The 26,129-nt window shown below is 50.1% G+C and overlaps 1 protein-coding gene and 1 long non-coding RNA gene across 3 annotated transcripts in view; both read left to right on the top strand.

Annotated features, from left to right (window-relative positions):
* The window catches only part of GFRA4 (GDNF family receptor alpha 4), a 73,185-nt gene that overhangs the window by 13,080 nt on the left and 33,976 nt on the right, over window positions 1-26,129 (top strand). The gene's annotated exons all lie outside the window — the stretch shown is intronic.
* Window positions 16,674-23,034, top strand: LOC135179737 (uncharacterized). The gene is made up of 3 exons (XR_010304097.1): window positions 16,674-16,710; window positions 18,846-18,993; window positions 22,953-23,034. It is a non-coding gene; the product is annotated as an uncharacterized LOC135179737 (long non-coding RNA).

Raw genomic sequence — 26,129 nt, 5'->3', positions numbered from 1 at the left:
AAGTTGTCATTTCAATGCACCCAACCGAAAAGTTAAACAAACAAACAAGAATAAAGTATCATTAAAGCATTATTTAGCACTTTGTTTCTCTACTGAAACCCTCCAAATTTTCCCAGGGAGGGCATTTTCCGATGGCTAAAAGAGAAAGGAAGAAATCCAATGGAACACTTTCAACTGTTCCATGTCCCTGATGGCTCCAGCCACAGTGATGATGTGACCTGGACTTGGTGACTCTGCTGAGGGTCACAGAAGGCACTCATCAGTCACAGCACACCCAGGAGCCTTTGGAGCTATGGGGCTCTGACAGCCACACCTATTAAAAGTGCTCAGCTGGTTTTGGCCACAGTCAGCCAGGCCTCCTTTGGGCAGCAGGGGCAACAAGGGGATTCTGCCCCTCTGCTCCTTGCTGAGACCTCACCTGCAAAGAAATGATTGTGCTGGGTAATTGCTTTGGGAACCTGCACACCCAGATGGGCACAGACACAAGAAGGGGCTGGAGGTGAGCATGTGCCAAGCTACTCCGTCAGAAGTGTGGCTGTTGGGTAGAAGCCCCCTTGGGACTCGATGATCTTAGAGGTCTTTTCCAACAGAAATGATTCTCTGTTTCTGTTCCAAGCTCCTTGCACAATCTGTGCAGTGGCTGCATCAGCTCTGAAGTGTCCTGTCCAACAGGCAAAGCCTTTCCTGGCTTCCCATTGCAGTGAGCACCACCTCAGGGAAGATAAAACACAGGAGAGCAACCTGGGGAAGCTTGGTTTAGCCAGAGTTGCAAAGGCAAGAAAGACACAGGAGAGAACATGATCCCACTCTATAAATACCTTCAAGGTAACAGCACAAGGGAAGGCAGAGGATTAGTCACACTTCTGTGAGGCAGAGAGGGGAGGAGAGAGAGCAACAGCATGAAGCAGGGGAAGGAAAGGTTTTGAGTGTTGGGAGCAAAACGTTTAGGCCATTTTTCTTTCTTAGTCCTACTGTGAAAAGAAACAGCAGGGTCTCAGTTTGGGCTGGACTTGGGGCTTGGTGAGTATTTTTTCCCCAGGAAATTGTTGGGTGATGACTCTGAGGATTAAATGGTGCAGCGTGGGGTAAGGTCTGCAGGCCACAGGTGTGTCTGTGAGCTCAGCGAGGGGTCTGGGTAGCCTCTGGGGCAGGAGCAATGTCACTAGGCACAGAGTCACCCTGCTGTCCCTGAGGGCTGGGCACAGTTCTTTCATCTCTCCTTTTCCTTTCACCCCATGTACCACACACTCATGGTGAAGGTGCCATGGGAAGATGGTGCTGCTCAGCCAAAGGTCTTAATGGTTACTTGATGGTAGAGCTGAGTGGGGTCTCAGTGATAGATGATGAGTCTGGGTCAGCCAAGAGGCTTGGCCAGCCCAGGGCACTGCCTGTTGTTAACAGGTGAGAATGTGACTCCTCCTCCTCTTTAATAAAACAGCCTTCACTTGGTGCCCTACACCGGGTCTTGTCCACTCCATCTCCCAGACCCTCCCTGCTCCTCAGACCAGAGGCATCTTGCTCTGAGACCTGGCATCCTGCTTTCAGACCTGGCCCCATCCTCCCTGGATGGTGAGGAAGGCAGGAACTTCCCTGAGGCACTGGCTCCAAGTCAGGCTTGGACAATCATTCTTATTGTCACCTTCCATTATGCTGGGACTCAGAAGTAAATGTTTGCCAAAAAAATTGGGTAGCTGCTGCCAAAACTGTTCCTGTCTCCTGGAGCAAGTGGTGCCAAGAACCTTTTCTTCTCATAACAAATCAACTAGCCAAATATAGGTGCCCCTGGAGAAACCCCTTCAGGACAGTAAGGACAAATGTTTGCTTCAGCTTAAGGCACACAGGCTGATGATGTTGTTCTTCAGCCTGTGCTGTCCTGAGAGAATGACTCCTGTGTATCTGGGTCAGGCTGTCCACCCCAAACACTTTCTGAGCCCACTGGCCAGCTTAGATAGATTCGATGGAAGCCTCAGAAGATGCTCAGGTCCCATAGGCTGATGTGAAGTCAGTGACCTGACAGTGGACTTGATGAGCTTGCAACCAAAATGACTCTCTAATTCTGTGAGTTTATGATTATGTTCATATGACTGTGGCAAAAGGAATCACAGAATCAAGCAGGCTGGAAAAGACCTCTAGGATCATCGAGTCCAACCTATCACCTAACCCTTCTAATTAACTAACCCCTGGCACTAAGTGCCTCATCCAGCCTCCTCTTAAACACCTCCAGGGATGGGCAGACCATTCCAATGCCATCACTCTTTCTGTGAAGAACTTCTTCTTAACATCCAGCCTGAACCTACCCTGGCACAGTTTGAGGCTGTGTCCTCTTGCTCTTTCCCTGGGTGCTTGGGAGAAGAGACCAACCCCAGCTGTATACAACCTCCTTTCAGGTAGCTGTAGAGAACAATGGAGTCTACTCTGAGCCTCCTCTTCTCCAGGCTGCATAACCCCAGCTCCCTCAGCCTCTCCTCAGAGGGCTGTGCTCCAGCCCCCTCACCAGACTTGGTGCCCTTCTCTGGGCACTTTCCAGCACCTCAACATCTTTCTTAAATTGAGGAGCCCAGAACTGGACACAGTACTCAAGGTGTGGCCTAAGCAGTGCTGAGTACAGGGGCAGAATAACCTCCCTGGTCCTGCTGGCCACAGTGTTCCTGATACAGGCCAGGATGCCATTGGCCTTCTTGACTACCTGGGCACACTGCTGGCTCATATTCTACCTACTGTCAACCAGCACTCCCAGGTCTCTCTCTGCCTGGCTGCTCTCCAGCCACTCTGTCTCCAGCCTGTAGCACTGCATGGGGTGGTTGTGGCCAATGTGCAGAACCTGGCACTTGGCCTTGTTAAAACTCCTGGCACTGGGCTGTGCCCATCTGTCCAGCTTGTTCAGATCCCTCCTGCCCTCTAACAGATCCACACATGCTCCCAGCTTGGTGTTGTCTGCAAATGAGCTTCTTATGTCACCCACTGGGGGGAAATTTGGTAAAGTTCATAGCAGGAAAGGTGTATGGGAAGGCAGAGGTAGAAATCCAGGCTCCTTCCATGGTGCTACTTACTTTTTCCCAACTGAGCACTAAAGGACCTGATGCAGATCAGTGCAGAGCCAGAGAAGCAGCTTCCTGGGACCACCGAGGCTGCCCACACAGCAGAAAAAGGTGAAGTGAGGACTGCAGGGGGGCTCAGGACTGCTCCTTGGAAGTAAAGGCAGTTGAGCAACATCAGCAGGGAAGTGTGGTCCTCTGGGTGTTAAGTACCCCAAAGCAGCATGGCCTTAGCTGCTGATGCCATGTGCTGTCTCTCAGCTGATGCCCAGACAATGGTCCTGTGCCATTTGCACCTTTTGAGGAGGTCCACATTTTCCAGAGGCATGGATATTAGCATGGAAATTTGAGGAACTCGCCTGAGTTGAGTTTTATGGCTGTGGTGTGACCTTAAACATGCCAAGGGAAAGGAGCTGGGAGTAGTGGTTGACAGCAGGCTGAAGATGGCCCAGTGTGTGTCCAGGTGGCCAAGAAGGCCAACAGCATCCTGGCTTGGATCAGCAATAGTGTGGCAGCAGGCCCAGGAGGGCAAGGAATTATCACCCTGTGCTTGGCACTGATGAGACTGTACCTCAGATACTGAGGTCTGTGGGGCCAGAGCAATAGCTCCAAGATGAAGTGCACCTCAGCAAAGCATGGGCACCTGGGAGCACCTGGCTGTAGCACGACTTCTTCAGCTCACCAGCTGGGTCAGTCTGCACTGCATCTCTGCCTGCACCTCCCACCTGCTGCTCAGCTCGGCTGGGCTGTGGCACAGCTCCCTCTGTCCCTGTGTCTGACGTGTTGGGTGGCAAAGGTTAATGGCTTGGCATGCAATGGTCGATAGCTGGAGACTGCAGTAGGTATGGTGACAGCTTGCAGCAGGGCAGGGACTGAGGGAACTGGCAGCTGCTTCCTCTGCTTCTGTGCACAGGGTTTGTGTGCACCCACCTGAGCCTCACTTCTCCTTTCCCTCATCCCATGTCCTGCTGCCCTGCGGGTTCAGAGCCTGGTCCCTGAGGTGCAGAGCTTCAGGTCTGCCCCATAGTATTTCACGCAGGCATCACAAGGTGAAAGAGCAGAAGGAGGGAGAGGGGGAAAAAAAAGATGAAGGAGAGAGAGGGGGAACAAATGTTCCTTCATGGTGCTTTTGTTTTCTAACAATGCTGGCATTATGTGGAGTAACTGAGTATAAAATCTGCCTATGGTTTGGGAGCTGCTGCTGTTATCTGAGCCTGTTATGCCTCTTTACCCTGTCTGGATCAGGGGAGATAAATGTGCAGATAGGAGCCTCAGCTCCTATCTTTATTTAAGCTGTCAGGTACTGCTACATTACTTTATGCTGATTGTTATGGAAAGGCTCCACGAGGAGATGGATGCTTCTGTATTCCCCCACGTTCCCTATTTTAATCTATAATTTAATAATAAAAGAGATGTATTTCCCTGTATTATTTTTATCTGTAGTGTCAGTGCCTCTCTTCCACTCTTCCCCAAATAAACATTCACAGACATGAAGCACTTTAAATATGCACATACTCAATCTTCTCTCCTCTCTCGTGGGCTCCCTCCCGACTCTCGTTGCGGTCGTGCTTTAATTTACGCTGTAAGGCAAAGGCGTTTTCAGCAGAAAACAGGTGCCCCGTGGGGCTGGCAGGCTCCTGGTGGGCACACACACACGAGTGCATGGCCATGGAGTCATCTGAGAGCATTCCCACACCCACACTGCTCACACTGCTGAAGCCAAGCACGGGCATGCACCAAGCGAGGCAGGAGCCACATCTGCCTGCGTGGAAGTGTGCAGAGAGACAGAGGCTTTGTAGTCTGGAGAAGAGAAGACTGAGAGGGCATCTAATAAATGTTTATAACTATCTGTGGGCTGGGGGTCAGGAGGAGGGGGACAGGCTCTGCTCACTTGCTCCCTGGCACAGGACAAGGAGCAGTGGATGGAAGCTGCAGCACAGGAGGCTCCAGCTCAACATAAGGGAGAACTTCTTGACTGCAAGGGTCCCAGAGCACTGGCACAGGCTCCCCAGAGAGGTTATGGAGTCTCCTTCTCTGGAGCCTTTTGAGGCCTGTCTGGATGTGTTCCTGTGTGACCTGAGCTAGATTGTACTGTCCTGCTGTGGCAGGGGGGCTGGACTCGATGATCAATTTGGGTCCATTCCATCCCCTGACATCCTGTGAGCCTGTGAGTGGCTAGCAATAGGTTGCCCAAGGGGTGGTCGATGCCCATCCCTGCAAACACTACAGGTCAGGTTTAGGAGGGGCTCTGTGCAACCTGCTCTGCTTGAAGATGACCCTGCTGACTGCAGAGAAGTTGGACTGGATGACCTTAAAGGCCTCTTCCAAGCCAGCTATGGTACTGGATGGTCTCCAGAGGTGACATGCCTCCATGCTGGCATTCTGTGATCTCCTACTGCTGCACATCTGAACCCCACCCATTTCTGTGCAGCATCTTCTCACATGCTGGCTATAGAAAGCCAAGCAGAGTTGTAAGAATTGCAGCAAGCAGCCCCCAAATATCTAAGCCACAGGGCTTACATTTTCTAGAAGCAGCTGTACAAGGGACTCCTTCTGTTCCCACAGGAAATCCCTGAGAGAGAGAATTCCATGAGGCACAGGTGGGACCTACTGAGTCTGCCACAGAGGTGTCTCTGTTCCAGTGATTCTCTTTCTTCTGAGTCCATGCTGTGGTGTTTAAACCTCAGATCAGGCTTCCAATGTCAAGCCAACAGGGCTGCAGAATGTTTCTTGACCTCTGTCACTTCTGAGGGTGACAGTGGAAGGCTTGTTCTTGGAAACAGACAGGAGGGACTGAGGACACAAAGACTGCCTGCTGGTTCCTCCACACTCGTTCACAGCAAGCAGCAACACTGCTTTGCTTTGGAGAAAAGTGGGATTGGAAAGGACCAATTTGTCCTCTCCCAGCTGGGCCAGCACTGGTGTTTGGATTGGGAAGCTGCTCAGATCCCTGGGGTTTGAGTTTGGCCACACACACTCAGCCATGGCCACCAATGTTTGGTGACCTCCAAGGACTGAGCCACTGAGCCAGGAGCAGGACAGGCTCAAGAACAGACTGAAGGATTTTCTGCCTTGGGGACCTTACAGCCATGTTTCTCTCAGCATCCATCTGGAGCAGAGGTCCATGATATCTACAGGGTGTTGAGGGAGAGCTTATTGGAGACCAGGAGGTTACATTTTGTGGCCCTGGTCCATCCTGTCCATCAATGTCTCTGCCTCCCAGATAGGACCATGTGGCAGTTACTGACAGAATGGATTCAAAGGTAGCCTTAGTTGTATCAATGACCTGAACTTTGCTGGGTGCAGGTACCCTTTTGGCTGCTTTCCTTCCTACACAGACAGGGGAGATCTGCATTTCGACTTCATGTGGGAAACAAAGCAGAAGTGGATATGTAGGGACAGCCTATCTCTGTCCACTGCAATACTTTGCCCACCTCCGGCCCTGGTCACCTCTTTTGGCAGTTCCTGGGAGCCAGTTTCTCCCTGTGGCTGTGTCACAGGCCCAGAAGGGCTGCCCATCTCCCCAGAGCCTGAACCTCAGAGATCTGCTCTAATCAGCAGCTTTGCAGAGAAAATGAGGGGTTTGGCTTCCTGGCTGACTTCCAGCAGCAGCAGCAGCTCCTGCTCTCCAAGGCACATCTCAATTAATTAATACAGTCAAACCTTATTACAGACAATTGCTGGCCAGAAATTACCCAGTCCTTAGTTCCCTTTGCTTTTCTCCTTGCTGTTTTTCCCTGTTGCTTTCCTCCCTGCTGCCTCTCTCACCAGTGAAGCACATCTTGGCAAAGCCTAATGGAGAATGGGAGCTGCTTTAGTGTGCAGTGGAAGTTCAACCTTTCTCCTAGCCCAAAGCTCTGCTGCAGTCAAGGTTCCTGAGAAGATCTCAGCATAGTGTGGCCAGAAACCATGCAGTCAGCCAAGGCTGGGCAGCAACAAGTTACAGCAGTTGGGGTCCTAGGGGCTCTTCTGTCACCTCAGACTTGACATTGGTGGAACATCAGTGAGCTGTTTCTGTGAGACAAGTGAGAAAGTGACCCAGAAAGCCCTTGTGATAGGAGCCACTAAATCCTGGAAGTGCTGAAGGCCAACTATGGATTTGACTAGAGAGCTTCTAAAGCTCCAAGGAAGGGAGGAAGGAAGGAAAGGAAAGGAAGGAAGAAGGGGGCAAGGGCAATGCCTTGAAGATTCTTGTTGCAAAACACTGCTTAATTTGTGAGCTCTAGGCTAGTGTTTGGACTTGATGATCTCAAGGCTCTCTTCCAACCTCAACAGTTCTGTGATTAATTGAGAGCATGTGCTGGAACTGAAGTTTGCTCCCCAGCTTAGCAGAAAGGGCCTGGGATACTCCAGGTCAAGGAGGGTCTTCTTGCTTCAGCTCCCAACCCACAGCTGCCCCATGGATGAGCCATGGCCATGAGCTGGTGGTGTAGCTATGTCTGGGCATGCAGCTTGCAGGAGCTGCAGCTGTCTCTGAGGCTGGGAAATGAGGATGGAGGTAGCAGCCACATGGGCTGCAGGGTGGTCTGGGGTTCCTCCTCAGAAAGGAGCAGCAGAGTCCAAACCCAGGCTGATCTCTGTCCAAAGAGCAGTGGCACAGCAGGAACAGAGGCTGCTCTGTGCCGGAGGGTGAATGAGAGGACTGAGAGGACTCTCCAGGGCTGTCAGAGCAGCACTTTTCAACAGCCTCAAATTATTATTATTATTGTTTTCTTCCAACATGAATGCAAATATGTCAGCCTTTCTAGGGTTTTTTTCCTAGCCTTTCTTCATTAACCACCCAGCACACCACTCAGAGCCTCATGATTCTTGTCAAGTAGGGACATCCCCCATCCGTGTTGATTGCAGAGTCTGAATTCCTTTAACTCCATCTCCTGATGGAAAACAAGCTCGGGGTAGGATTAAAAAGATATCCAGAAGATAACAGCAATTGCTCCTCTTCCTTACAGCCACTAAATACCAGAGTGGGTACCTGTCAGAGCCACCACAGCATGCACCCAGGGCAGTTCTGTGCTGTCTCATGTCTCATCCAGGCAAAAGCTGAGCCCCATCCTGGGTCTGAGTGAGTTTGAGTGGGGCACTGCCCCATTCCCTCTGTGTGTGGGAAGAAATAATCTCTCTCTCTTCCTGTTTTTTTCTTCTTTTTGATCGAGCAGGAGGGAAGCAGGGAAAGTGCTGCAGGGTTGCTGTTAAAGCTGATCAGATTTACAGCAGACTAACAGCAGAGCAACCCCTCCGTTACAGGAGCGTCCTGGTTTGCCTGCTCACAAATGCCTCAGGCTGTTTCTTTGGGCCATCCCATTTCCCTGGAGTTCTGCCCACCTCTTCCTCCCAAATATTAGCACGCTGGGAACACGAATCTCTCTGCTATGTCTCATGGTCAGAGACCACCAGAAGCCTCACCCGTGGCTGCTGCTCAGCCTGCTGGGTTGCTGCAGTGTCCCAGTGTGCTCCTCCATTCCCAAACCTGGCCAGGGGACTCAGCACTTCTCCTTGAATGTCTCAGCTCCTACAATTGTCTCCTTCCAGATTTTAATTTCTTTCCCCTGAGCAGCATCTGTCATGCACAGGGAGGGAGGAGAGCAAGGAAAGTGTAGAAGCCTGTGTCCTCCCATGCCTTTTAGGATGCAAGCAGCCCTTCCCCTGTGCTAATTCCTTTCAAAAGGTGTCCAGACTGGCTTTGCTTCTCCCACTGCATCTCTGCCATCCTATGAGGAGATCCTTCTCCTCTCAGCTGCATGCCATCGAGAAAGCCTCCTGCAAAGCCCTCGAACGATGCTACAGCTCAGTATATTTCCTAAATAAGTGAAGCATGGAGAGGAAGTTTCTACACCTCCTTTGAGGCTGGGAAGCTCAGCTGAGAGGCTGTGATATACTGCAAGAAAATGTAGCTGAAGAGGCAATTTCAAGGAAGGGGAAATTGTGACTCTAGAATCATAGAATCGTTTTGCTTGGAAGAGACCTGTAAGGCAATTCAGCTCAGCCCGAAGCCCAGCACTTCCAGGCCACCACTGAACCTTCAGCACCTCCTATACACAGCTCTTAAAGCCCTCCAGGGATGGACACTCCACCCTCCCAGGGAAGAAATTGTTCCTTGTGTCCAACCTAAACCTCCCCTCGTGCAATCTGAGGCCATTTCCTCTTGTCCTGTCCTTGGGAGGAGAGCTTAACCCCACCTGGCCCCAACCTCCTCCCAGGGAGTTGTGGAGAGTCAGAAGGTCTCCTCTGAGCCTCTTCTCCAGGATGAACATCTCCAGTCCCCTCAGCTGCTCCTCACAAGATATCTGCTCCAGACCCTTCATTGGCTTTGGTGCCCTTCTCTGGACACCCTCAAGCATCCTCAATGTCGTTCTTGGAGTGAGGGCCCCAAAACTGAACCCAGTATTGGAGGTGCAGCCTCACCAGTGCCCACCACTCTAACCACACATATTCCTGCTGCATTTCATGACCAGTCAGAAAGCATATTGAGGATTTGAGATCAAAGATGTTGAGAGAGAACCAAAACTCTTGTTTTTTGGCTGTGGATGGAGAGGACTACAGCAGCTGATGTGCAGGGAGAGGCAACTTCAAGTGTGTTTTAGCAGCAATGTGTCTGAAATGCCTGAGCCTTGATCTCCAGCTGTACAAAAGAGGAGATGCAGACTCTCAAGCCTTTGAGACTTTTTATTTAAATGAAGGAGAGGTACTCCAGAAATTACAGACTGAACTGGAAGGAGAAGTGAAGGAAGTCTGAGGTGCTAATTAAAACACCACAGTCGCTCTTTTGTTCCTTACACAGCCATGCAAACTGTAGAAAGCTCAAGCCAAGCTCCCCACTTGATGATGCACTCACTGCTATTCCATAGCTGGAGTAGCTTTGGTTCTGCTGGTTTATTATCAGCCTTCCCAGCACCATAGCTGCTTCTGGGAGGCAGTGAACCCTCCCAGTCCCTGGAGGGGCAGAGGGCCATTTCTGGGGAGCCTGCTCAGATCAGAGACTGCTGCCCAGAGGAGCTGACAGGGTGTCTGAAAGCAAAGGCATCTTGGGAGAGGTCGAGAGCACATGTTTACAGATGGGATTTTCTTAGTGGCTGGGAAGAGGGAAATGTGATTTGGGTAGCAGACAGTCAGCCTCTGAAAAGCAAGGGAGCCATAAAACCAGCTGTGTGGAGAAGAGCAACCAGAAGTCACAGGAGAAGACAGAGCAGACTCCCGAGGTTAAGCTCCTTCGACTTGAACCATTGTAGCACTCAGCACTTGCAACTTTCAGTGCTTGAAGGGGACTTAGAAGAATGATGGAGACAGCTGTTCAGCAGGGCTTGTACAACAGGGCAGGGGGCAATGGTTTGCAGTTAAAAGAGGAGAGACATAGATGAAATATAAGGAAAAAATGTTTTACAAAGGGGATGGAGAGGCCATGGAACAGGTCCTCACAAACGGAGGCAGTGATGTCCCAGCCCTGGAAACAATGCAGCTCAGGTCTGGGCAGCCTGCTCTAACTGAAGCTGTCCCTGCTGACTGAGGGGAGTTGGACTAGATGGCCTCTCGAGGTCTCTTCCAACACAGACTATTCTGTGATCCTGCAGCATTGGTTTGGTTACACAAGGCTCCGAGGAAAGCAAACCCCTGCCAGCCCCTGCAGCCAGGCTTGGAGAGAGGACCTGCGACCAGGTCTCAGTGGCTGCCGTGGAGTTTGTGGTGGATGGAGATGGCAAAGCACAGGCTCTCCTCACTGCCCACCGGGAGTTCACTCATGGACAGATGCTGTTTCCTTTTGACTTTTCTCTCAAGCCCTGACCAGGGATTTCAGCCATATCAGAGCTGGACAGTGAAGGGGTTTGGCCACACTGCTGTTGGCATATCTGTGTGTGGTGGTGGTGGTGACAGCCCTGTGCAGAGTTTTACTGCTTCTCTTCAGTGTTATTGTGCTTTAGTTGGCACTTTTTCAGCCCCTCACTACATCATGAGCTCTATAGTCACTGTGTCTGTTTTTTCACAAGAAAAGCATTTGCCTGATTCCAAGAGGCACCAGCTGCATGGCTCTCCTTACCCCCACACTTATGGTTCATAGCTTCCTGTCCTACCCCACTCTGCTCCCCACTACCATCACTAAATTCCCATCCTGGACCACTGGCAGCTGCACCTCCTCATGCCCAGGCAAACACCAAGCCACCATGACCCTTACACACAGGTGAAAGCTCAGTCCCAGCACCTAGAGGAGCATTCCACAAAGGTGACACCAAGGTGGGAGGAGAGAAGGAAAAAGAACTGGCAGCAACCAGGGAGAAGAACAAAAAGCCTTTGACTTTCTCTAGCCCACTTACAACTAAAACCATGTATTACTTGGAGACAACCCAGACAGAGCCCTGGAGCAGGCTGCCCAGAGAGGCTGTGGAGTCTCCTTCTCTGGAGAGATTCCAACCCCACCCAGACATTGTGACCCTGGACAAGCTGCTGTGGGTGCCCTGCTTTAGCAGGGGGTCAGACTGGAAGATCTCCAGAGGTCCCTTCCAACCCCCACCATGGAGGGGCTGGATTCCATCATGCACAAACCCTGCTGTGGGACACCAGAGCTGATCCCGTCTGCAGAAGAGTCTTCTTCTCCAGCAGTATGAAAGAAAACAAAGATTGTTCAGATTGTCACTTTTTTTTCTCCCTTTCAGAAGCATTTATCTTTGAAGTTGTATCCCTCTCTCAGTACAGACGAATCATTCCAAATCAATGGAAATGAGCACATAAATTATCAGCCTAAGACCTAAGCAAGCGGTGAGTTTTTGCTTTAAAACACACATCTCCTTCCCAGCAAAGCCCCAGGCAGCAGAGGAAAGCTTGCACACTCCTGTCGTGTCTGTAGGAGCTCTATCTCTTGATACAGCACCCGAGGCAGGTGGCCTCTGGTTCTGTGGGTTTGCTTGGCTTGTATTTAGCCCTTAAATGTGCAAATCTCTTATTGTTTGGGTTTGGAATAGTTTGCAATATTCTCTGTCTGTCCCCAAAACACTTTGTCTGAGAAGTGCTGCCATGGGCAATTCCTTGTAAGCCACTGCTAAAGGAGGCTTTTATCTGCCCTGTAAGCACAGATAGGAACTGGTTAGCAGAGGCAATCCATGCAAAAGCCAAGTGCTGTGTTTGCAGACTGAGTTATAAGAATGGTTATAGCTATTGCTGGGCTGCAGGAGCAGCTATTCACTCAAGGAGGCTGGGCTAGGGCAGAGGCATGAAGAAGTCAAAAGCAGAGATTTTAAGCTCAGCAACTCAACTAAAATGAAAAGCCAAGACAAGGCAGTTTGTGGGCAGAGATCACAGAATCACACAGATGAGACCTCTGGAGAAATCACCTTGCTTGATGGATAAGCATTGAGAAGCTCCCCTCTCTGTCTTCTCTTCCCCAGGCTACAGAGCCCCTGGTCTCAGCCTTTGGGCATGAGCTGTGTGGGTACCTTTGGGTCATGGGGAACATCTCAGAGACCTATCACCTTTAACTCATTTCCTTGCATCTGAGGAAGCATCACCAGCCTTGGCTCAAAAAAATGAAGTGCTTTAATAGCAAGACAATGCTGGGGAGAAGCCACTCTTTTCAAGGTTATACCCACAGGGGCTGTCAGAACATGTTTAATGCAGATTTTCTCAAGGACTGGGGACTAACTGATATTTGAGAGGAGAAGAAATAGCTCTGTGCTCAGCAAAACAGAAATGCTTCTTAATGCTACGCACTGGGGACCAGGGTGCTGGTAGCATGCACTGGGATTTCTAACCTCTGATGAGAGGTTCACACGGAGTTTCATATAGTAGAAGCTGGAAGTGACCTCTGGAGACCATTCAGTGCAAACTCCCTGCTAAAGCAGCTTGCCCAGGATCACAACGCTCAGGTGGGGTTGGAATCTCTCCAGAGAAGGACACTCCACAACCTCTCTGGGCAGCCTGCTCCAGGGCTCCAGCACCCTCACACCAACAAAGATTTTCCTCCTGTCCAGATGGAACCTCCTGGGTTCCACTTTGTGCCCTTTGCCTCTTGTCTTGGCACCGGGCACCACTGACAAGAGTCCTACCCCATCCTCTTGCCCCCCACCCTTCAGCTCTTGCTGAGCTTTGAATAAATCTCCTCTGAGCTGTTCTTCTCCAGGCTCTCAGCCTCTGTTCCTCACAGAGCTGCTGCAGGCCCCTCAGCATCTCTGTAGCCTCTGCTAGACTCTATCCAGCAGTTCCCTGTCTCTCTGAAACTGGAGAGCCCAGAGTTGTACCCAGTACTCCAGATGTGGGCTCCCTGGGGTAGAAGAGTTGGTAGGGGAGAGGAGTAGCTCCATCATCCTGCTGGTCGCACTCTTCTCAATGCTCTCTGAAATGGGTAAAGTGCCCTCATGGGTTCCCTTTTAAGGATCTGGGTCTGATGTCTCTTGTGCCAGTGCACAGATGTAACTATTGGCAGTTTTTCTCAGGGCTCTTTGAGTTTGGAGCCTTTCTCTCCAGGTCCTTTCCTTATCCATTCATCCTCAGGTCTTCACACCCTGATGGGTGAAGAGATTACTCCGGGCCCAGTAAGACACTCTTCAAGTCCCAAAGCCAGCAGCTGAGAACCATTCTGCACTGGACATGTTTGAAATCCATTCCCTCATGTCTGTACTCCACTTTTCACTCTTTTCCCCTCAGAGGGCAGAGAGAGCAATACTGAAAACGTTCCCCCTGGCTGCAGTTGTCCTGTGGCCCAGGGCTGCTGTTACATGACCACTCCAAATGTCTCTTGATTTTTTTTTTCCCTCTAAGTCATTTTTTTCCCTTCTATTTTTTCCCCAAAATTTTGCAGAGAAGATCCAATAACCCAAGCCAAGTAATTAAATCATCCTACACTTCTCTCCCCCCTCTTGTTTACTCTGGACAAATCTGTTGGCATCACAAAACAGTGTTTCCTTTTTCAGCCTTTCCATACTTATTCTTTATTTGAAATCTTTTAAGGAGGCTTTGGCAACCTGCATCACACAGCCTCATTTTGCACACTGCACCCAATGCCCATCAGCAGCATATTTATGCTCTTTATAAAGGTCCTCCTGACCAACCCTTCCAGAGGGACAGCCCTGGGGTGAGGTGATTCTGTGTTTAATATGAACAGTGTAAGTGTAAATCTGGGTCAGAGAAAGTTAAACACCTCTTTGTGGGCTCAGTGTGTGATTTAAGGACCAGAGAGCAAAACATCTACCCAGTGCCATCCTTCCCCCTGCTCAGCAGCTTAAAAACTTCCCAGCTCAAAGGGTGCATCCCATCACAGAATCCCAGCATAGGTGGGAGATCATCCAGTTGAGGTGGAGATCATCCAGTCCAACCCTTTGCTGAAGCAGGATCACCTACAGCAGGTCACCCAGGATCAGTGCCTAGAAGAGTTTGGAATCTCCAGAGAGGAAGACTCCACAACCTCTCTGGCAACCTGCTCCAGGCCTCCAGCACTCTCACACCAAACAAGTTTTTCCTTCTGCTCAGATGGAGCCTCCTGGGTTCCAGTTTGTGCCTGTTAATGAAAGAGTCCCTCCTGTTTAATAGCACCGTAGGGTGCTGCAGCTTCACCCCACTGGGACAGGGGGTCTGATCCAGGACTCACACTTTGGCATTCTCTTTCTGAGCACTTCCAGTCCGAGCTCCATGGATGAACAGAGTTAAGGCTGTAATCTGGTTATAGAAGAGCTGGAACAGCAAACCCCAAACCACTGAACGAAAACCATCCTCCTCCTTGGACTCTTAATTCCTCTGCAGCCTGGGCTCTAGCTGTGTAAGACATTAATTGCCAGCAGCAATGCAGCCACGCTCTCTGGAGCAGGCGCTGGGGCAGAGATGCTCGCTGATGCTGACAGGGTAGGCTTGGTGTAAGCACAAACCTGGGCTTGTGCCACAACCCTGCTGTGACTTCCCAGCCCAGCAAGGAAGGCAAATGGACAAAGAACAGATGGAAAGACCCAGCAGGAGGAGAAAATATTTTAAGAGGGGGAGGAAGGGAGAAGCAAAGTGCAAGGGGGAGGGTGTCAGCACCTCAGAAGAAGACATGGGTTGCTGGGATTAATCCTTGGACTAGCTCATGCCCAGGGAGCTTTCTGATGCTAATCAGGGAGGTGAGGGAAGAAGGGAAATATAAACCTCTCTCCTGGGGTAAGGAAGGATGTGATATCTTTGCGAAGTGAGGAGGGAGAAAAGCCTCTGCTACCTGAAGTCCTTGGCAGCTGCTCGCAGCACGGAGCCCTGAGTCAACAGCTTGGGGACAGAGGGGTGGAGGGGCAGGGTTTAAAGAGCTCATTTCTAAACCTGGAGCCAACACTCTTCCCAAGTCCTGCAGATCAAAGTTAAGGACAAGCTTCTAGTCCGTTCCTCCAGGGCAAAGCTGCTGCCTGCTCTCTGAGCCCACCAGCCCCATGCTGTCCCTCTCCCCCCTGCTCTGGCTGCTCAGCCTGCTCCTTGCTGGGCTGTGGAAAAATGGAGCTCTGTAGACATGCTTATGCTAGAGGGATGCCCAGGACCTCACCTCTGCACCAGGCAGGACTTTTCCCAGCAAAGTTGGATGTGGTGGTGCTTGAATGGCTGAGACAGGGCAGGATTTAAAGAGGTTTTTATAAACTCCTGCAGAGCTACTCTGTTAGGAGATCTGGTTTGAGTCTGGTCCTGGATGGGGATCAAATTTTGTTCCCATTTGTCAGCTTACCTCTGAAGTTCTTGAAATCCAACAGGGAGCAAGTGCACTGTGACAAGTTACTCCTGGCTTCATCTGCAGTGCTCAAAATGGTCCTGGGCCTTGTAGGAGATCAAAAGCAGCAGCTCCTACCCCCAGACATTCTCAGGACTCAAATGCCATCTGCATTTGCTGGCTCGGGCAGGGGAAATCATATCAACTTCACAAGAGTCCTGCTTTGCAAAGCTGCCTCCTGGAGTGGGTTGTATTTGACAAATTTCCCTTTAACCACTGATGATCACAGAACCACAGAATGTTAGGGGCTGGAAGGACCTCAAAAGATCATCCAGTCCAGCCCCCCTGCCAGAGCAGGATCACCTCTTTCTCTTTGAGTTTTGTTTGTGTCATAGAATCACAGAATCAGCCAGGTTGGAAGAGACCTCCAAGCTCATCCAGTCCAACCTATCTATCAGCCCTGTCCAGTCAACTATACCATGGCACTAAGTGCCCCAGTCAGTCTTTTCTTCAGCACCCCCAGGGACAGCAACTCCACCACCTCCCTGGGCAGCCTATTCCAATGCCAAACACTCTCTCTGTCAAGAACTTCCTCCTAATATCCAGCCTAGACCTCCTCTGGCACAACTTGAGACTCTGTGGCTCTGTCCCCTCGTTGTTTTTTTACAGATCAGTGTTCTTTTCCTTTTTTTTCCTTCTTTATCCCACTTTCCCCCCTCTTCCTCCTTTCCCTTCCATCTCCTCTTTCCCCCATCTTTCTCTTTCTCTCTCCATCTCCTTCCTTTTCCCCCTTCTTTCTCTTTTTCTCTCCATCTTCCCCTTTTTAGCACCACCTCTCCTTTCCCAGCCCCCACTGCATTTTTTCCCCCCTTTTCTTCCCCAAACCCACAGCACTTGGATTCTGTTGGAGTAGCCTCCCACTCCAGGTGTGGCCACTTTGCTCTCCCCGTCCATTCCCCTTTATAATGTGCCCCAGGAAAGGCAGAAGCCCTATGCTTGCCCAGCTGGGCAGAGGGATTCTCCTCCTGTTCATCACTGGTGAGTGCCCATGGTGTGTGCTGGGTGGAGGGCATCAAAGGTGGGGGGGGCACCAGGCCCCCTGGTTAGGCAGGAATAGGCTTGATGATTGCTGCTCTGTCATCACCCATGGGTGCTGGCTGGGCCTTCTCACTTAGGCTGAGCTCCTCTCTGTTTAGCTGCTGCTTTCTGCTCAGTTATGATGAACTTAAATACTTGGCTGAACTGGAACTCATGGAGCAGTAGTAATTGTGTTGTCATATAATTGCTCTGGTTGGAAGAGTCCTCCAAGGTCTTCAAGCTCAGACTAACGTGGGAGACTTAAAGTCCTCCAATTACAGAGGACTGAGGAGCAGTGAGTGACTCCTCCAGGTCTGCAGCAGTATTGGTGCTGGGGAACCCCTGGGCTCCAGACTGGTAGGGAATTGGAAGGGATAGCCAGAGATCATCCAGGCCAACCTCACTGCCAAAGCAGAGGCACCCACAGCAGCCTGCCCAGGGCCACAATGCCCAGGTGAGCCTGGAATCCCCTCAGAGAAGGAGATCCCACAGCCCCTCTGGGCAGCCTGCTCCAGGGCTCCAGCACCCCCATAGCAAAGAATTTTCTCTTCATTTTCAAATGGGATCTCCTGGGCTCCAGTCTGTGCCTGCTGCCACTGGGCACCAATGGAAAGAGTCTGGTCCCAGCCTCCTGCTCCCACAGCATTGCTCAGATCCCCCCTGGGACTGCCTCCCAACAGTCCCAGGACTCCCAGCCCCTGCTCCCCACAGAGAAGTTTTATGCATCTATATGCAGTGGAGGAACCCAGCTCAGGATGCAACCATGGAGTTCAAACAGGCTCTAAGGCTAAGAGCCAGTTGTGAGATAGCAGAGTGAGGAAGGGTGAAGGAAAGCAGGCGAGGGAACTGGGCTGGGTGGTCTGAGCATGAGCCAGGAGTGGCCCAGCTTGGTGAGTCAGGAGGCTGTGCTGGTGCGAAGAGCATCGGTGCAGGATCTACGCACACTTGGCAAGGGTGGAAGGAAGGAGTGCTTGCTGCCCTGGGATTAATTTCACCATAAGAAATGTGACCCCAGGCAGAGCAGTTGATCTCCAGGGGAAAATAAAGAATTAGCTAAACCCTGAAAGCCCCAAATCCAGCCACTAAAGAGAGCTGCAGGGGTATCTAATGAAAAGCAGACATCTCCACACCCAAACCTCCACATTGCCAACTCATTTCTTAGCTCTTCATCCCAGTGTTTATGAAAGCTCTCTGCTGATTTGTGGCTGCTGAAGTTCTGGCTCACCAGTTTTATATGGCCAGTGTTGCTTTAAAAGATAATCAGTGCCACCAAAGGCTTTCCTTCCTCCCAGCCACCTTCCCACCAGGAGAAAAGATTCCCCTGCATAATAATTGGCCCAAATGGAAGTTGGAGCTGCTTTTCCCTAAGGTATGCACAGCTGAGCATCTGTGCTCTCAGCTGGGAAGTTCCATTTTATCCAGCCATTCAACCCCAGTGCTCAATAAAAAATGCAGGAGTGACAACAACCACAAAAATCAGAAATCAAAGGGCAAGGGAAGGTAATGTTGCTGCCAGCTAAACGGTTCCTTTTAATCTGGGCTCTGTCCTCCTCCTTCTGAAGCAGGAACGGTGGTGTTATTTATGTCAGATGAGAGGGAGAGATGGGATCCTAGGTGTGCAGAGCTGGAGTGGTTTGAGGAGATAAGATTTAATTTTCAGAGGCAGAAACTGGAGCTTTGTTGTTGCAGAAAGGGGTGTGGGGAGTGTTGGGGGAGGCCACAGAGAGCAGGAGAAACGTTTAAACTTTGCTTGGTATCAGCACCAGGTGGCACAGGGCTGGATCTGTGTCGTCAGCCAGGGGCAGACCAGATGGGGGGGGCAAAAGAACTGCTGTGGTGGATTTTTGGATGGTGATTTGGTCTAAAACTTCCTTTCCTTGTTGGGGAGAGGTGGGAGCTCAGAGTGATGTAGCCTCTGAAGCTCTGGTGCCAGCTCAAAGCACCCAAAGGCAAGGGATGCATCTGTATGGGCTGGTGCATGAATCGAGGCATAGCTTTGGTTGGAAGAGACCTTTGAGATCGAGAAGCCCAGCTGTGAATTGAGTACTACAGAGACCACCATATCCCTCCACACCACATCCTTTAAAACCTTTCAGGGATTGAGACTCTGCTTGGGATTGCTGGGCTTGCTGCATGGCAGGAATCAGAAACATTCAATGATCACCTCCTGTTGACTGAGATCCATTTAATGAGTGGTCAGAAAAGCAACAGCAGAGAGCTGAATGTCTACAGCAAGGATTGGAGGTGAGTGATTAGCAGCTGTGCAATCAGAATACTCACAGCCTCCTCTCACCTTCCAAATGATCCCTTCTGAGATCAGACCTTTCTGACTTGGCTTGAGGATCTCCATGGAAGGGACCATCTCTCCCTATGCTTCAGAGAGAGGTGGTGATACAGAGATGGCCTTCACAGCCTTCTGGTGATACAAAAGTGTTTTTTCAGCGGTGCTCAGGGATAGAAAAAAAGAACAATGGACACAAACTAGGACACAGGTTTCACCTAAACAGGAGGAGAAACTTTTTGCTGTGAGGGTGGCAGAGCCCTGGAGCAGGCTGCCCAGAGAGACTGTGAAGTCTTCTACTCTGTGAAGATTCCAACTCCACCTGGCCATTGTGATCCTGGGTGACCTGCTGTGGGTGCCCCTCTTTAGCAGGGAGGTTGGACTGGGTGATGTCCAGAGGTCCTCTCCAACCCAAACCACTCTGGTGCTGTGAAAAATTGTGAGGCCACCAGCATCAGACCCAGAGTGAGAAAACAGAAGTGAAGTAATTTGCCCAGCACTGTGCCACCAGCTTGTGTCAGAAGTGTGACCCTGAGGTTTCTCAGCAGTTTCTGATGTTTATCAACATGCCAAGAGGTTTTGCAATGAGAAACTCAACCCTCATCCTCCACATCTTGATGGGATTTTTTGGGTGTTAAACTGGTTGCTAAATACTTGATCAGAGAAGTGTTTCAGTGCTGCAGAGAAGTGAGAAAAGAACCCTACACTTTCACATCCCTATTATCCTGTCATCTCCCAGAGCAAACACTGGTGTGAGACAGTGAGAGCCCTCCAGGTACATCAGTGTGTAACATTCAGAGCCCCTCCTGTGTTCACAAAACCGGAGTCAATAATGCCATTACTGATGCTAACTATGGCAGCCCCATTTCCTACAGTGTCAGATCTAATAAAACAGCTCCCCAAATGTCAGGCTGAGCATAAAGGATATTAGAATCCTAATGGAGCACATTGATACTTCTAATTATGAGTAAAATACCAGCAAACGACTGGATACTTCAACAGGGTGGTTTAATAATTAGGCTGAGATGCAGGGGATGGGATTCAGCTTGGTGCTGAAAATGAGGCAGGGCTTATGATGAGAATGAAGTCAGCCCTCTGCAAAAGCAATTTGACACTAAATATTGCTGGAAGAGTGGTGTAAAAAATTGCCATGGCTATGGTCTCAGCATGCAGAGTCAACAGGAAGGCAAGGTGGCTGCACTCGCTGCCTGGGGAGCAGGCTGCCAGAGCTGGATGCTGGTGAACAAGCCAAGTTTAAAGAGCAGCTTGGTCGTGTTTGCTTTCATTTGGGTTTTAACAAAGACCTCATTTATCTTCTCCTCCAAGCAAAAGGCTGCAAGAGGTAGAGCCACCCTGCTACCTGAGCAGTAGGGAAAACCCAGCAGCTTTGAGCTGGAAACATGAAAGAAGCATCTTTGCGACCCTACCTTGACTTTGAGGATCTCCAGAGATCCTCCATGCCCCTTGATTGCTGTGCTTCTCTGGATGATGCTAGCCCTTTGTGTAATGGTACTAAACCAGTGGGGAGCTGTGGGTACTTTATCCTACATGAAAACATGGCAATTTGCCTGCCTCCTCTCATCTCTGTGTATGAAAGACTGCTATCTTTGCTGACTCCATCCCAGACAAGGCTCATCAATGTCACCATTAGAGGGGCAGTGTGGCAAGCAATGGTATAGCAGACATGCACAAGGCAGAGAGGGTGCTGTAAAGATAGATACAAAGAGTACAGATGGTGACAGGGTCAGTGAAAGGGTTGTTTCATGTGTTGGAGCAGGCTGCCCAGGGAGGTGGTGGGCTCAGCATCCTTGGTTGTACTTAAAAGCTGTGTAGATGTGGTGCCTGGGGATGTGGTGTAGTGGTGGGCTTGGTAGAGTAGGGGTAAGGGTCAGACCCAATGATCTTGAAAGTCTTTTTCAACCTAAATTGTTCAAGGCCAGGTTGGATGAGGCCTTGAGTGACCTGTTCTAGTGGGAGGTGTCCCTACCTAGGAGGGGGGGGTTGGAACTAGATGATCTTTGAGGTCCCTTCCAGTCTAAACCTGTTTGATTATATGGTTCTGTGATATTGATAGAGAATGATCTATGCTTGTGACAGGTAGACAGGAGATGTTAGAGAGGATCCCAGTGGATTTTAGAATGAAGTCTCCTAGCAGTGTGGAGCTGGCTGGGTTTTGGGACAGGTGAACTGATCTGCTCTTGCCTCTATCAGCTATGCTCACAACAGCTGCCATGGTACTTCTGGGATGACTGTGATCACTGCAGCCCAGCCCCATTCCTGCAGTAATAACTTGCCTCCCCAGATTCCTCTTGTACTCTCAATTAGAAACCATTTTTCTTCTTCACTTCACGACCCAACCAGTTGCCTTGATTAGTTTTGCACTGTTGATTAAACAAACCAGCTCCTATAGATGGCTGGAAAGGAGACCAGGGGGATTTGAGCACTGATGGAATGCACATATTAATAGAGATCAATAGAATTAATGGGTTAATTCTAGGCTAATCCCTAGCACTGGAGGAGAAGTCAGGCTAATGAAAATGCATGTATTCCCTAAACTGTTCCATTTGCATCTGATGATTCATCCACTACTGCTTCTGCCTAACACTAATGAGATTAAAGGCATATTTACTAAGTGTACATGACCAAGGGAGAAAGGCAGCACCAAGTTGATTTCAGCAAGTTCTACCTGACCAAATTCTCTAGGTAAGCTGCTCTCCCTGTAGATGAGTTTCCACAGGTGAGCTGGGAAGCAGAAGAGAACTTGGGATCTGCTGTGAAAGGGAGAGTTTTCTTTTTAGGCAAGCAACTGTTTGCTGGTGATAGCAAGATGGTTTGTCTAGATATGGACCTTGCCCTAGGTCTGCCCCAGACTAGCTAGAATCATAGAATGCTTTGAGTTGGAAGGAATCTTTAAAGGTCATCTAGTCCAAACACAGGCTGGGTGATGATTGGATTGAGAACAGCCCTGCAGAAAAGGGCTTGGGGATGCTGGTTGATGAGCCAGCCACATGCTGTGGCAGCCTAAAAAGCCAACAGTGTCCTGGGTGGCATCCAAAGCAGTGTGGCCAACAGGACAAGGGAGATGATTCTGCCCCTCTGCTCTTGTGAGACCTCAGCTGGAGCACTGCAACCAGCTCTGGAGCCTCCAACATGAAAGAGATGTAGGTCTATTGGAGTGGATCCAGAGGAGGCCACAAGGATGATCAGAGGGCTGGAGCACCCCTCCTGCAAGGACAGGATGGAAGAGTTGGGTCTGTTTAGTCTGGAGAAGAAAAGGCTCCAGTAAGACCTTATAATGTCCTTCCAGCACCTTATGGAGACTTACAGGAGAACTGGGGAGGGATTATTTGTGATGATAGAACAAGGGACAACGGTTTGAAACTAGAGCAGGTTAGATCTGGGTTGGACATTGGAAGTTCTTTTCCACAAGGGTAGTGAGACACTGGAACAGGCTAAGTGAGGCTTTGAGCAGCCTGGTCTGGTGGGAAGTGTCCTTGCCCACAATAGAGGGGCTGAAAGCAGCTGATCTTTAAGGCCCAACCTCCCTGCAGGGACCAAGGACATCTGCAACTAGAACAGGTTGCTCAGAGCACTCTGCAGTGCTAAGGATTGGACTTGATGGTCTCAAAGATCTCTTCCATCCAAAATGATTCTACGACTCTCCAGTGCATTTGCTTTATTCCATATGCACAACCAAAGGCACTTTGGCTGCAGCCCTGTGTGGTTGGTCTGATAAAAGAGCCCTTTGCAGGCTTCATCCAGAGGCCACCCCAGCAGCTCAGGACTCACTTCAAAAGCAAGACAAAAGCTTGCTGGGGGTCAGGCCAGACACTGCCTGAAAACAACCCCTACTGAGCAGGTGCTTATTCTAAGCCAGCAGAGCAGGCTGCAGAGCCTTTGGAGTTTTGTTTCCTCTCTGTAGGGAATACTGACAAAACCAGAGGCAAGAAAGAGAGCCCCGGTGGCCTGCTGGATTTTTGGCAAGAGAGAAAATGGTTTTGGCTGAAAGGAAGGTGATTTGGATCCTGATCTGCATCTGTAGTGTATGCTGGGAGATGAACTCCAGCTGCAGAGCTCAGAGCAGGAGTGAGCCAGATTGCAGGACTTGCCATGGCCAGAGTTCTGAGGCCACTTTTGTCTCAGTCTGGGGGACATTTGGCTTTTTGATTCAAAGGCAAAAAGCCTTCATATTCTCTTGGTCTGTGCACCTCCCTTTGCTCCGTGTAAGGCTTTGAGTGGGTAAAAAGAAATGCTTGATCCTGCAGCGTTTTGGGAGACAGTGCCTGGAGAGACTGTTTTCGAGTGTCTCCCAAAGCTGGGCAAGAACCAGTTCAAACTGCCCAGAGAAAGGGCTCTCTTGCAAACAAGCACTGACAGCCACTGGCTTCCCCATGTGCACTGTAAGGCTCATATGGAGTCTGAGGGGCAGATGTGTCCCACTGCTGCTTCTGCACCCCCACAGCTCAGGGACTCCCTCTGCCAATGTTACTGTGCTGCTGTCCTTGGGTCTGTGCAGTGAGAGTGGCTGATGAACGGAACAGGGTCACCTTACTGGTGACAGGCAGCCCTTGCTGCCCAGAGATGCTGCAGCTGTCTGCTTCTCCTGGTGTCCCACTATCTCCACTTTTCACTAAATTACCAACTGAATGAGTCCTGTTATCTCCAGAGTTTCTCCACTCCCATTAAAATATGTCTTTCCCTGACCTTAGACAGTTCCAATCCATGCTTAGGAACTAATTCAGTGGTCAGAGCTGCTGCCAATGGGCAGAGTGTTACTAATTATAACAGATTTTCTCCTCAAAATTATCATTTGGAACAACTTTTTTCCCCTCACAATAGGTCTTGCCCAAGGTAAAATGTTAAGGAAGATATTGTTTCACCTGGAGGAGGGAAGGGCTGGCTAGAAATTTGCAAGCAGCCTTCCTCTTTGGTTTTCAATGAGGCTTCTAACCAGTTCTGCCTTGTAGAGTGACTCTGCAGCTAAAGCTAGAACTCATTCCCCTGACCCAGGGCTCTGTGGCAGGAGCACCAAGCTTGCTGCTGCTGACAGGGGCTCTTTGATCTTCCCCTTGAGTAGCCATCGACTCTGCCTTTGGCCAGCCATGCAGATGCCATGTCAATACTCTACTTCTCTTCATTCACTAGGAGTGACATTGATTTCCCACTTGATCTGCTGTCCTTCTGGACCTGAGCACCACTGTGTTTGTCAGATAATGAGGTCTGAACTCAGAAGCATTTCTGAGATATGGGAACTCATTTCTAGAAGTGTTCTGCAGATTTAGGAGTGTGTCTCACAGGCTACCAAATCAGGAGGAATCTCTCATGTCTGTACCCATTGCTGTGCATTGGCACAGGTCCAACTCTGCATCAAGGGTGCAGCACACAGCAGGCTCTACTTTGGCCTAGGCTTTAGTCTCCATAGAGAGGGAACCTGGACTCACAGCCTGGAAGGATCCAGTGAGCATGTGGACCAAGACTGCTCATTTCTGTGACTCTTCTTCTCCTCTCTTGATGACTGTGCGTTAACTGTGTAGAGAGGCAAGAACTCAATTTCACCTTGAATAGTGGGTTCAGTGCTGGGTCCTTCACTTCAAGAAGGACACCAAGGTGCTGGAGCATGTCCACAGAATGACAACAAGGTTGGTGAAGGCTCTAGAACACACAGCTTGTGAGGAGCAGCTGAGGAACTAGGGCTGTTCAGCCTGGAGATAAGGCATCTGAGGAGACCTTCTGACTCTCTACAGCTCCCTGAAAGGAGGTTGGAATGAGGTGAGGGACAGAGTCTTCCCCCAAGAAGCAAGCAGCAGGGCAGCAAATGGCCTCAGGTTGTGCCATGGGAGATTTAGGATTGACATTAGGAACAATTTCACAGTATCACAGTATCATCAGGGTTGGAAGAGACCTCACAGATCATCAAGTCCAACCCTTTACCACAGAGCTCAAGGCTAGACCATGGCACCAAGTGCCACGTCCAACCTTGCCTTGAACAGCCCCAGGGACGGCGACTCCACCACCTCCCCGGGCAGCCCATTCCAGTGTCCAATGACTCTCTCAGTGAAGAACTTTCTCCTCACCTCGAGCCTAAATTTCCCCTGGCGCAGCCTGGGGCTGTGTCCTCTTGTTCTGGTGCTGGCCACCTGAGAGAAGACAGCAACCTCCTCCTGGCCACAACCACCTTTCAGGTAGTTGTAGACAGCAATAAGGTCACCCCTGAGCCTCCTCTTCTCCAGGCTAAACAATCCCTGAAAGAGTTCTGTATCCAGAAGAGGAAGCAGAGGTGCTCAGTCATGCCAGGAAATCATCCAGTCCATGAAACTTAACTTTAATCTCATACTTTTATACATCACTGACTTCATTGCGGAACTGATGCCACCAAAAATAAGACCAAGGTCTGTCCTTAGTGCCTCAGAGGCAGCTGTGATACCAGCAAAGAGCCAGAGTCAGCAGGCTGAGCTCTGTGGAATTGCTGTGACTTCCAAGTTGTGTAGCGGTGATTAAAACTCTGTCCTTACATCAATTCATATTTCACAGGCCTTTTCTGGGGATGTTTCCCACTGTGATTCTGCTGGGGGAATTCCAGCTGCATGTTCTAGATCATGATCTGTTTGATTTTGTCATCTATTCAGTCTCTTGTCACCACGGCTGCTCAGTTGGAGGAGAGAGAAATGATTGTGGCTTTCCCCCAGGCTGCTGTAAATCAGCGTAGCTCCGGCGCAGCCACCCGAGTCAGCCACATCCTCACTGGGTTGTGCCAGCTTCTAATTTCATGAAACTGGGGATTTCTCCATGGAGAATGACATTGCAGGGAGCTGGGAATGCACAGCACAAGACTAGTGTAGGATTTCCATCTCCAAAGGGTGCATCACACCTGCTAATCTCTTGGAGGGGAGGAATGGCCTGGTCTTATCACAGAAGGCTAATGTAGAAAAGGCAAGCAGTCAAAAGGCAGCCATGATAAATCCACAGCTGTCCATGCAAAGTAGTTCCTTTCCTCTGCTGCATCTCTGCTATGGTGATCAAAACTATTGATACTGCTCTTGGAGAAGACAACAATCTGTAGTGTGGAGGTACTGGGTGATGGAGACCCTGATCCTCAGCA

The sequence above is a fragment of the Pogoniulus pusillus genome, chromosome 11 (assembly GCF_015220805.1).
Source record: "Pogoniulus pusillus isolate bPogPus1 chromosome 11, bPogPus1.pri, whole genome shotgun sequence".
In the NCBI taxonomy this organism is placed as follows: domain Eukaryota; kingdom Metazoa; phylum Chordata; class Aves; order Piciformes; family Lybiidae; genus Pogoniulus; species Pogoniulus pusillus.
Note: the sequence above shows the minus strand (reverse complement) of the source record. Positions and strands in the feature narration are given on the sequence as shown.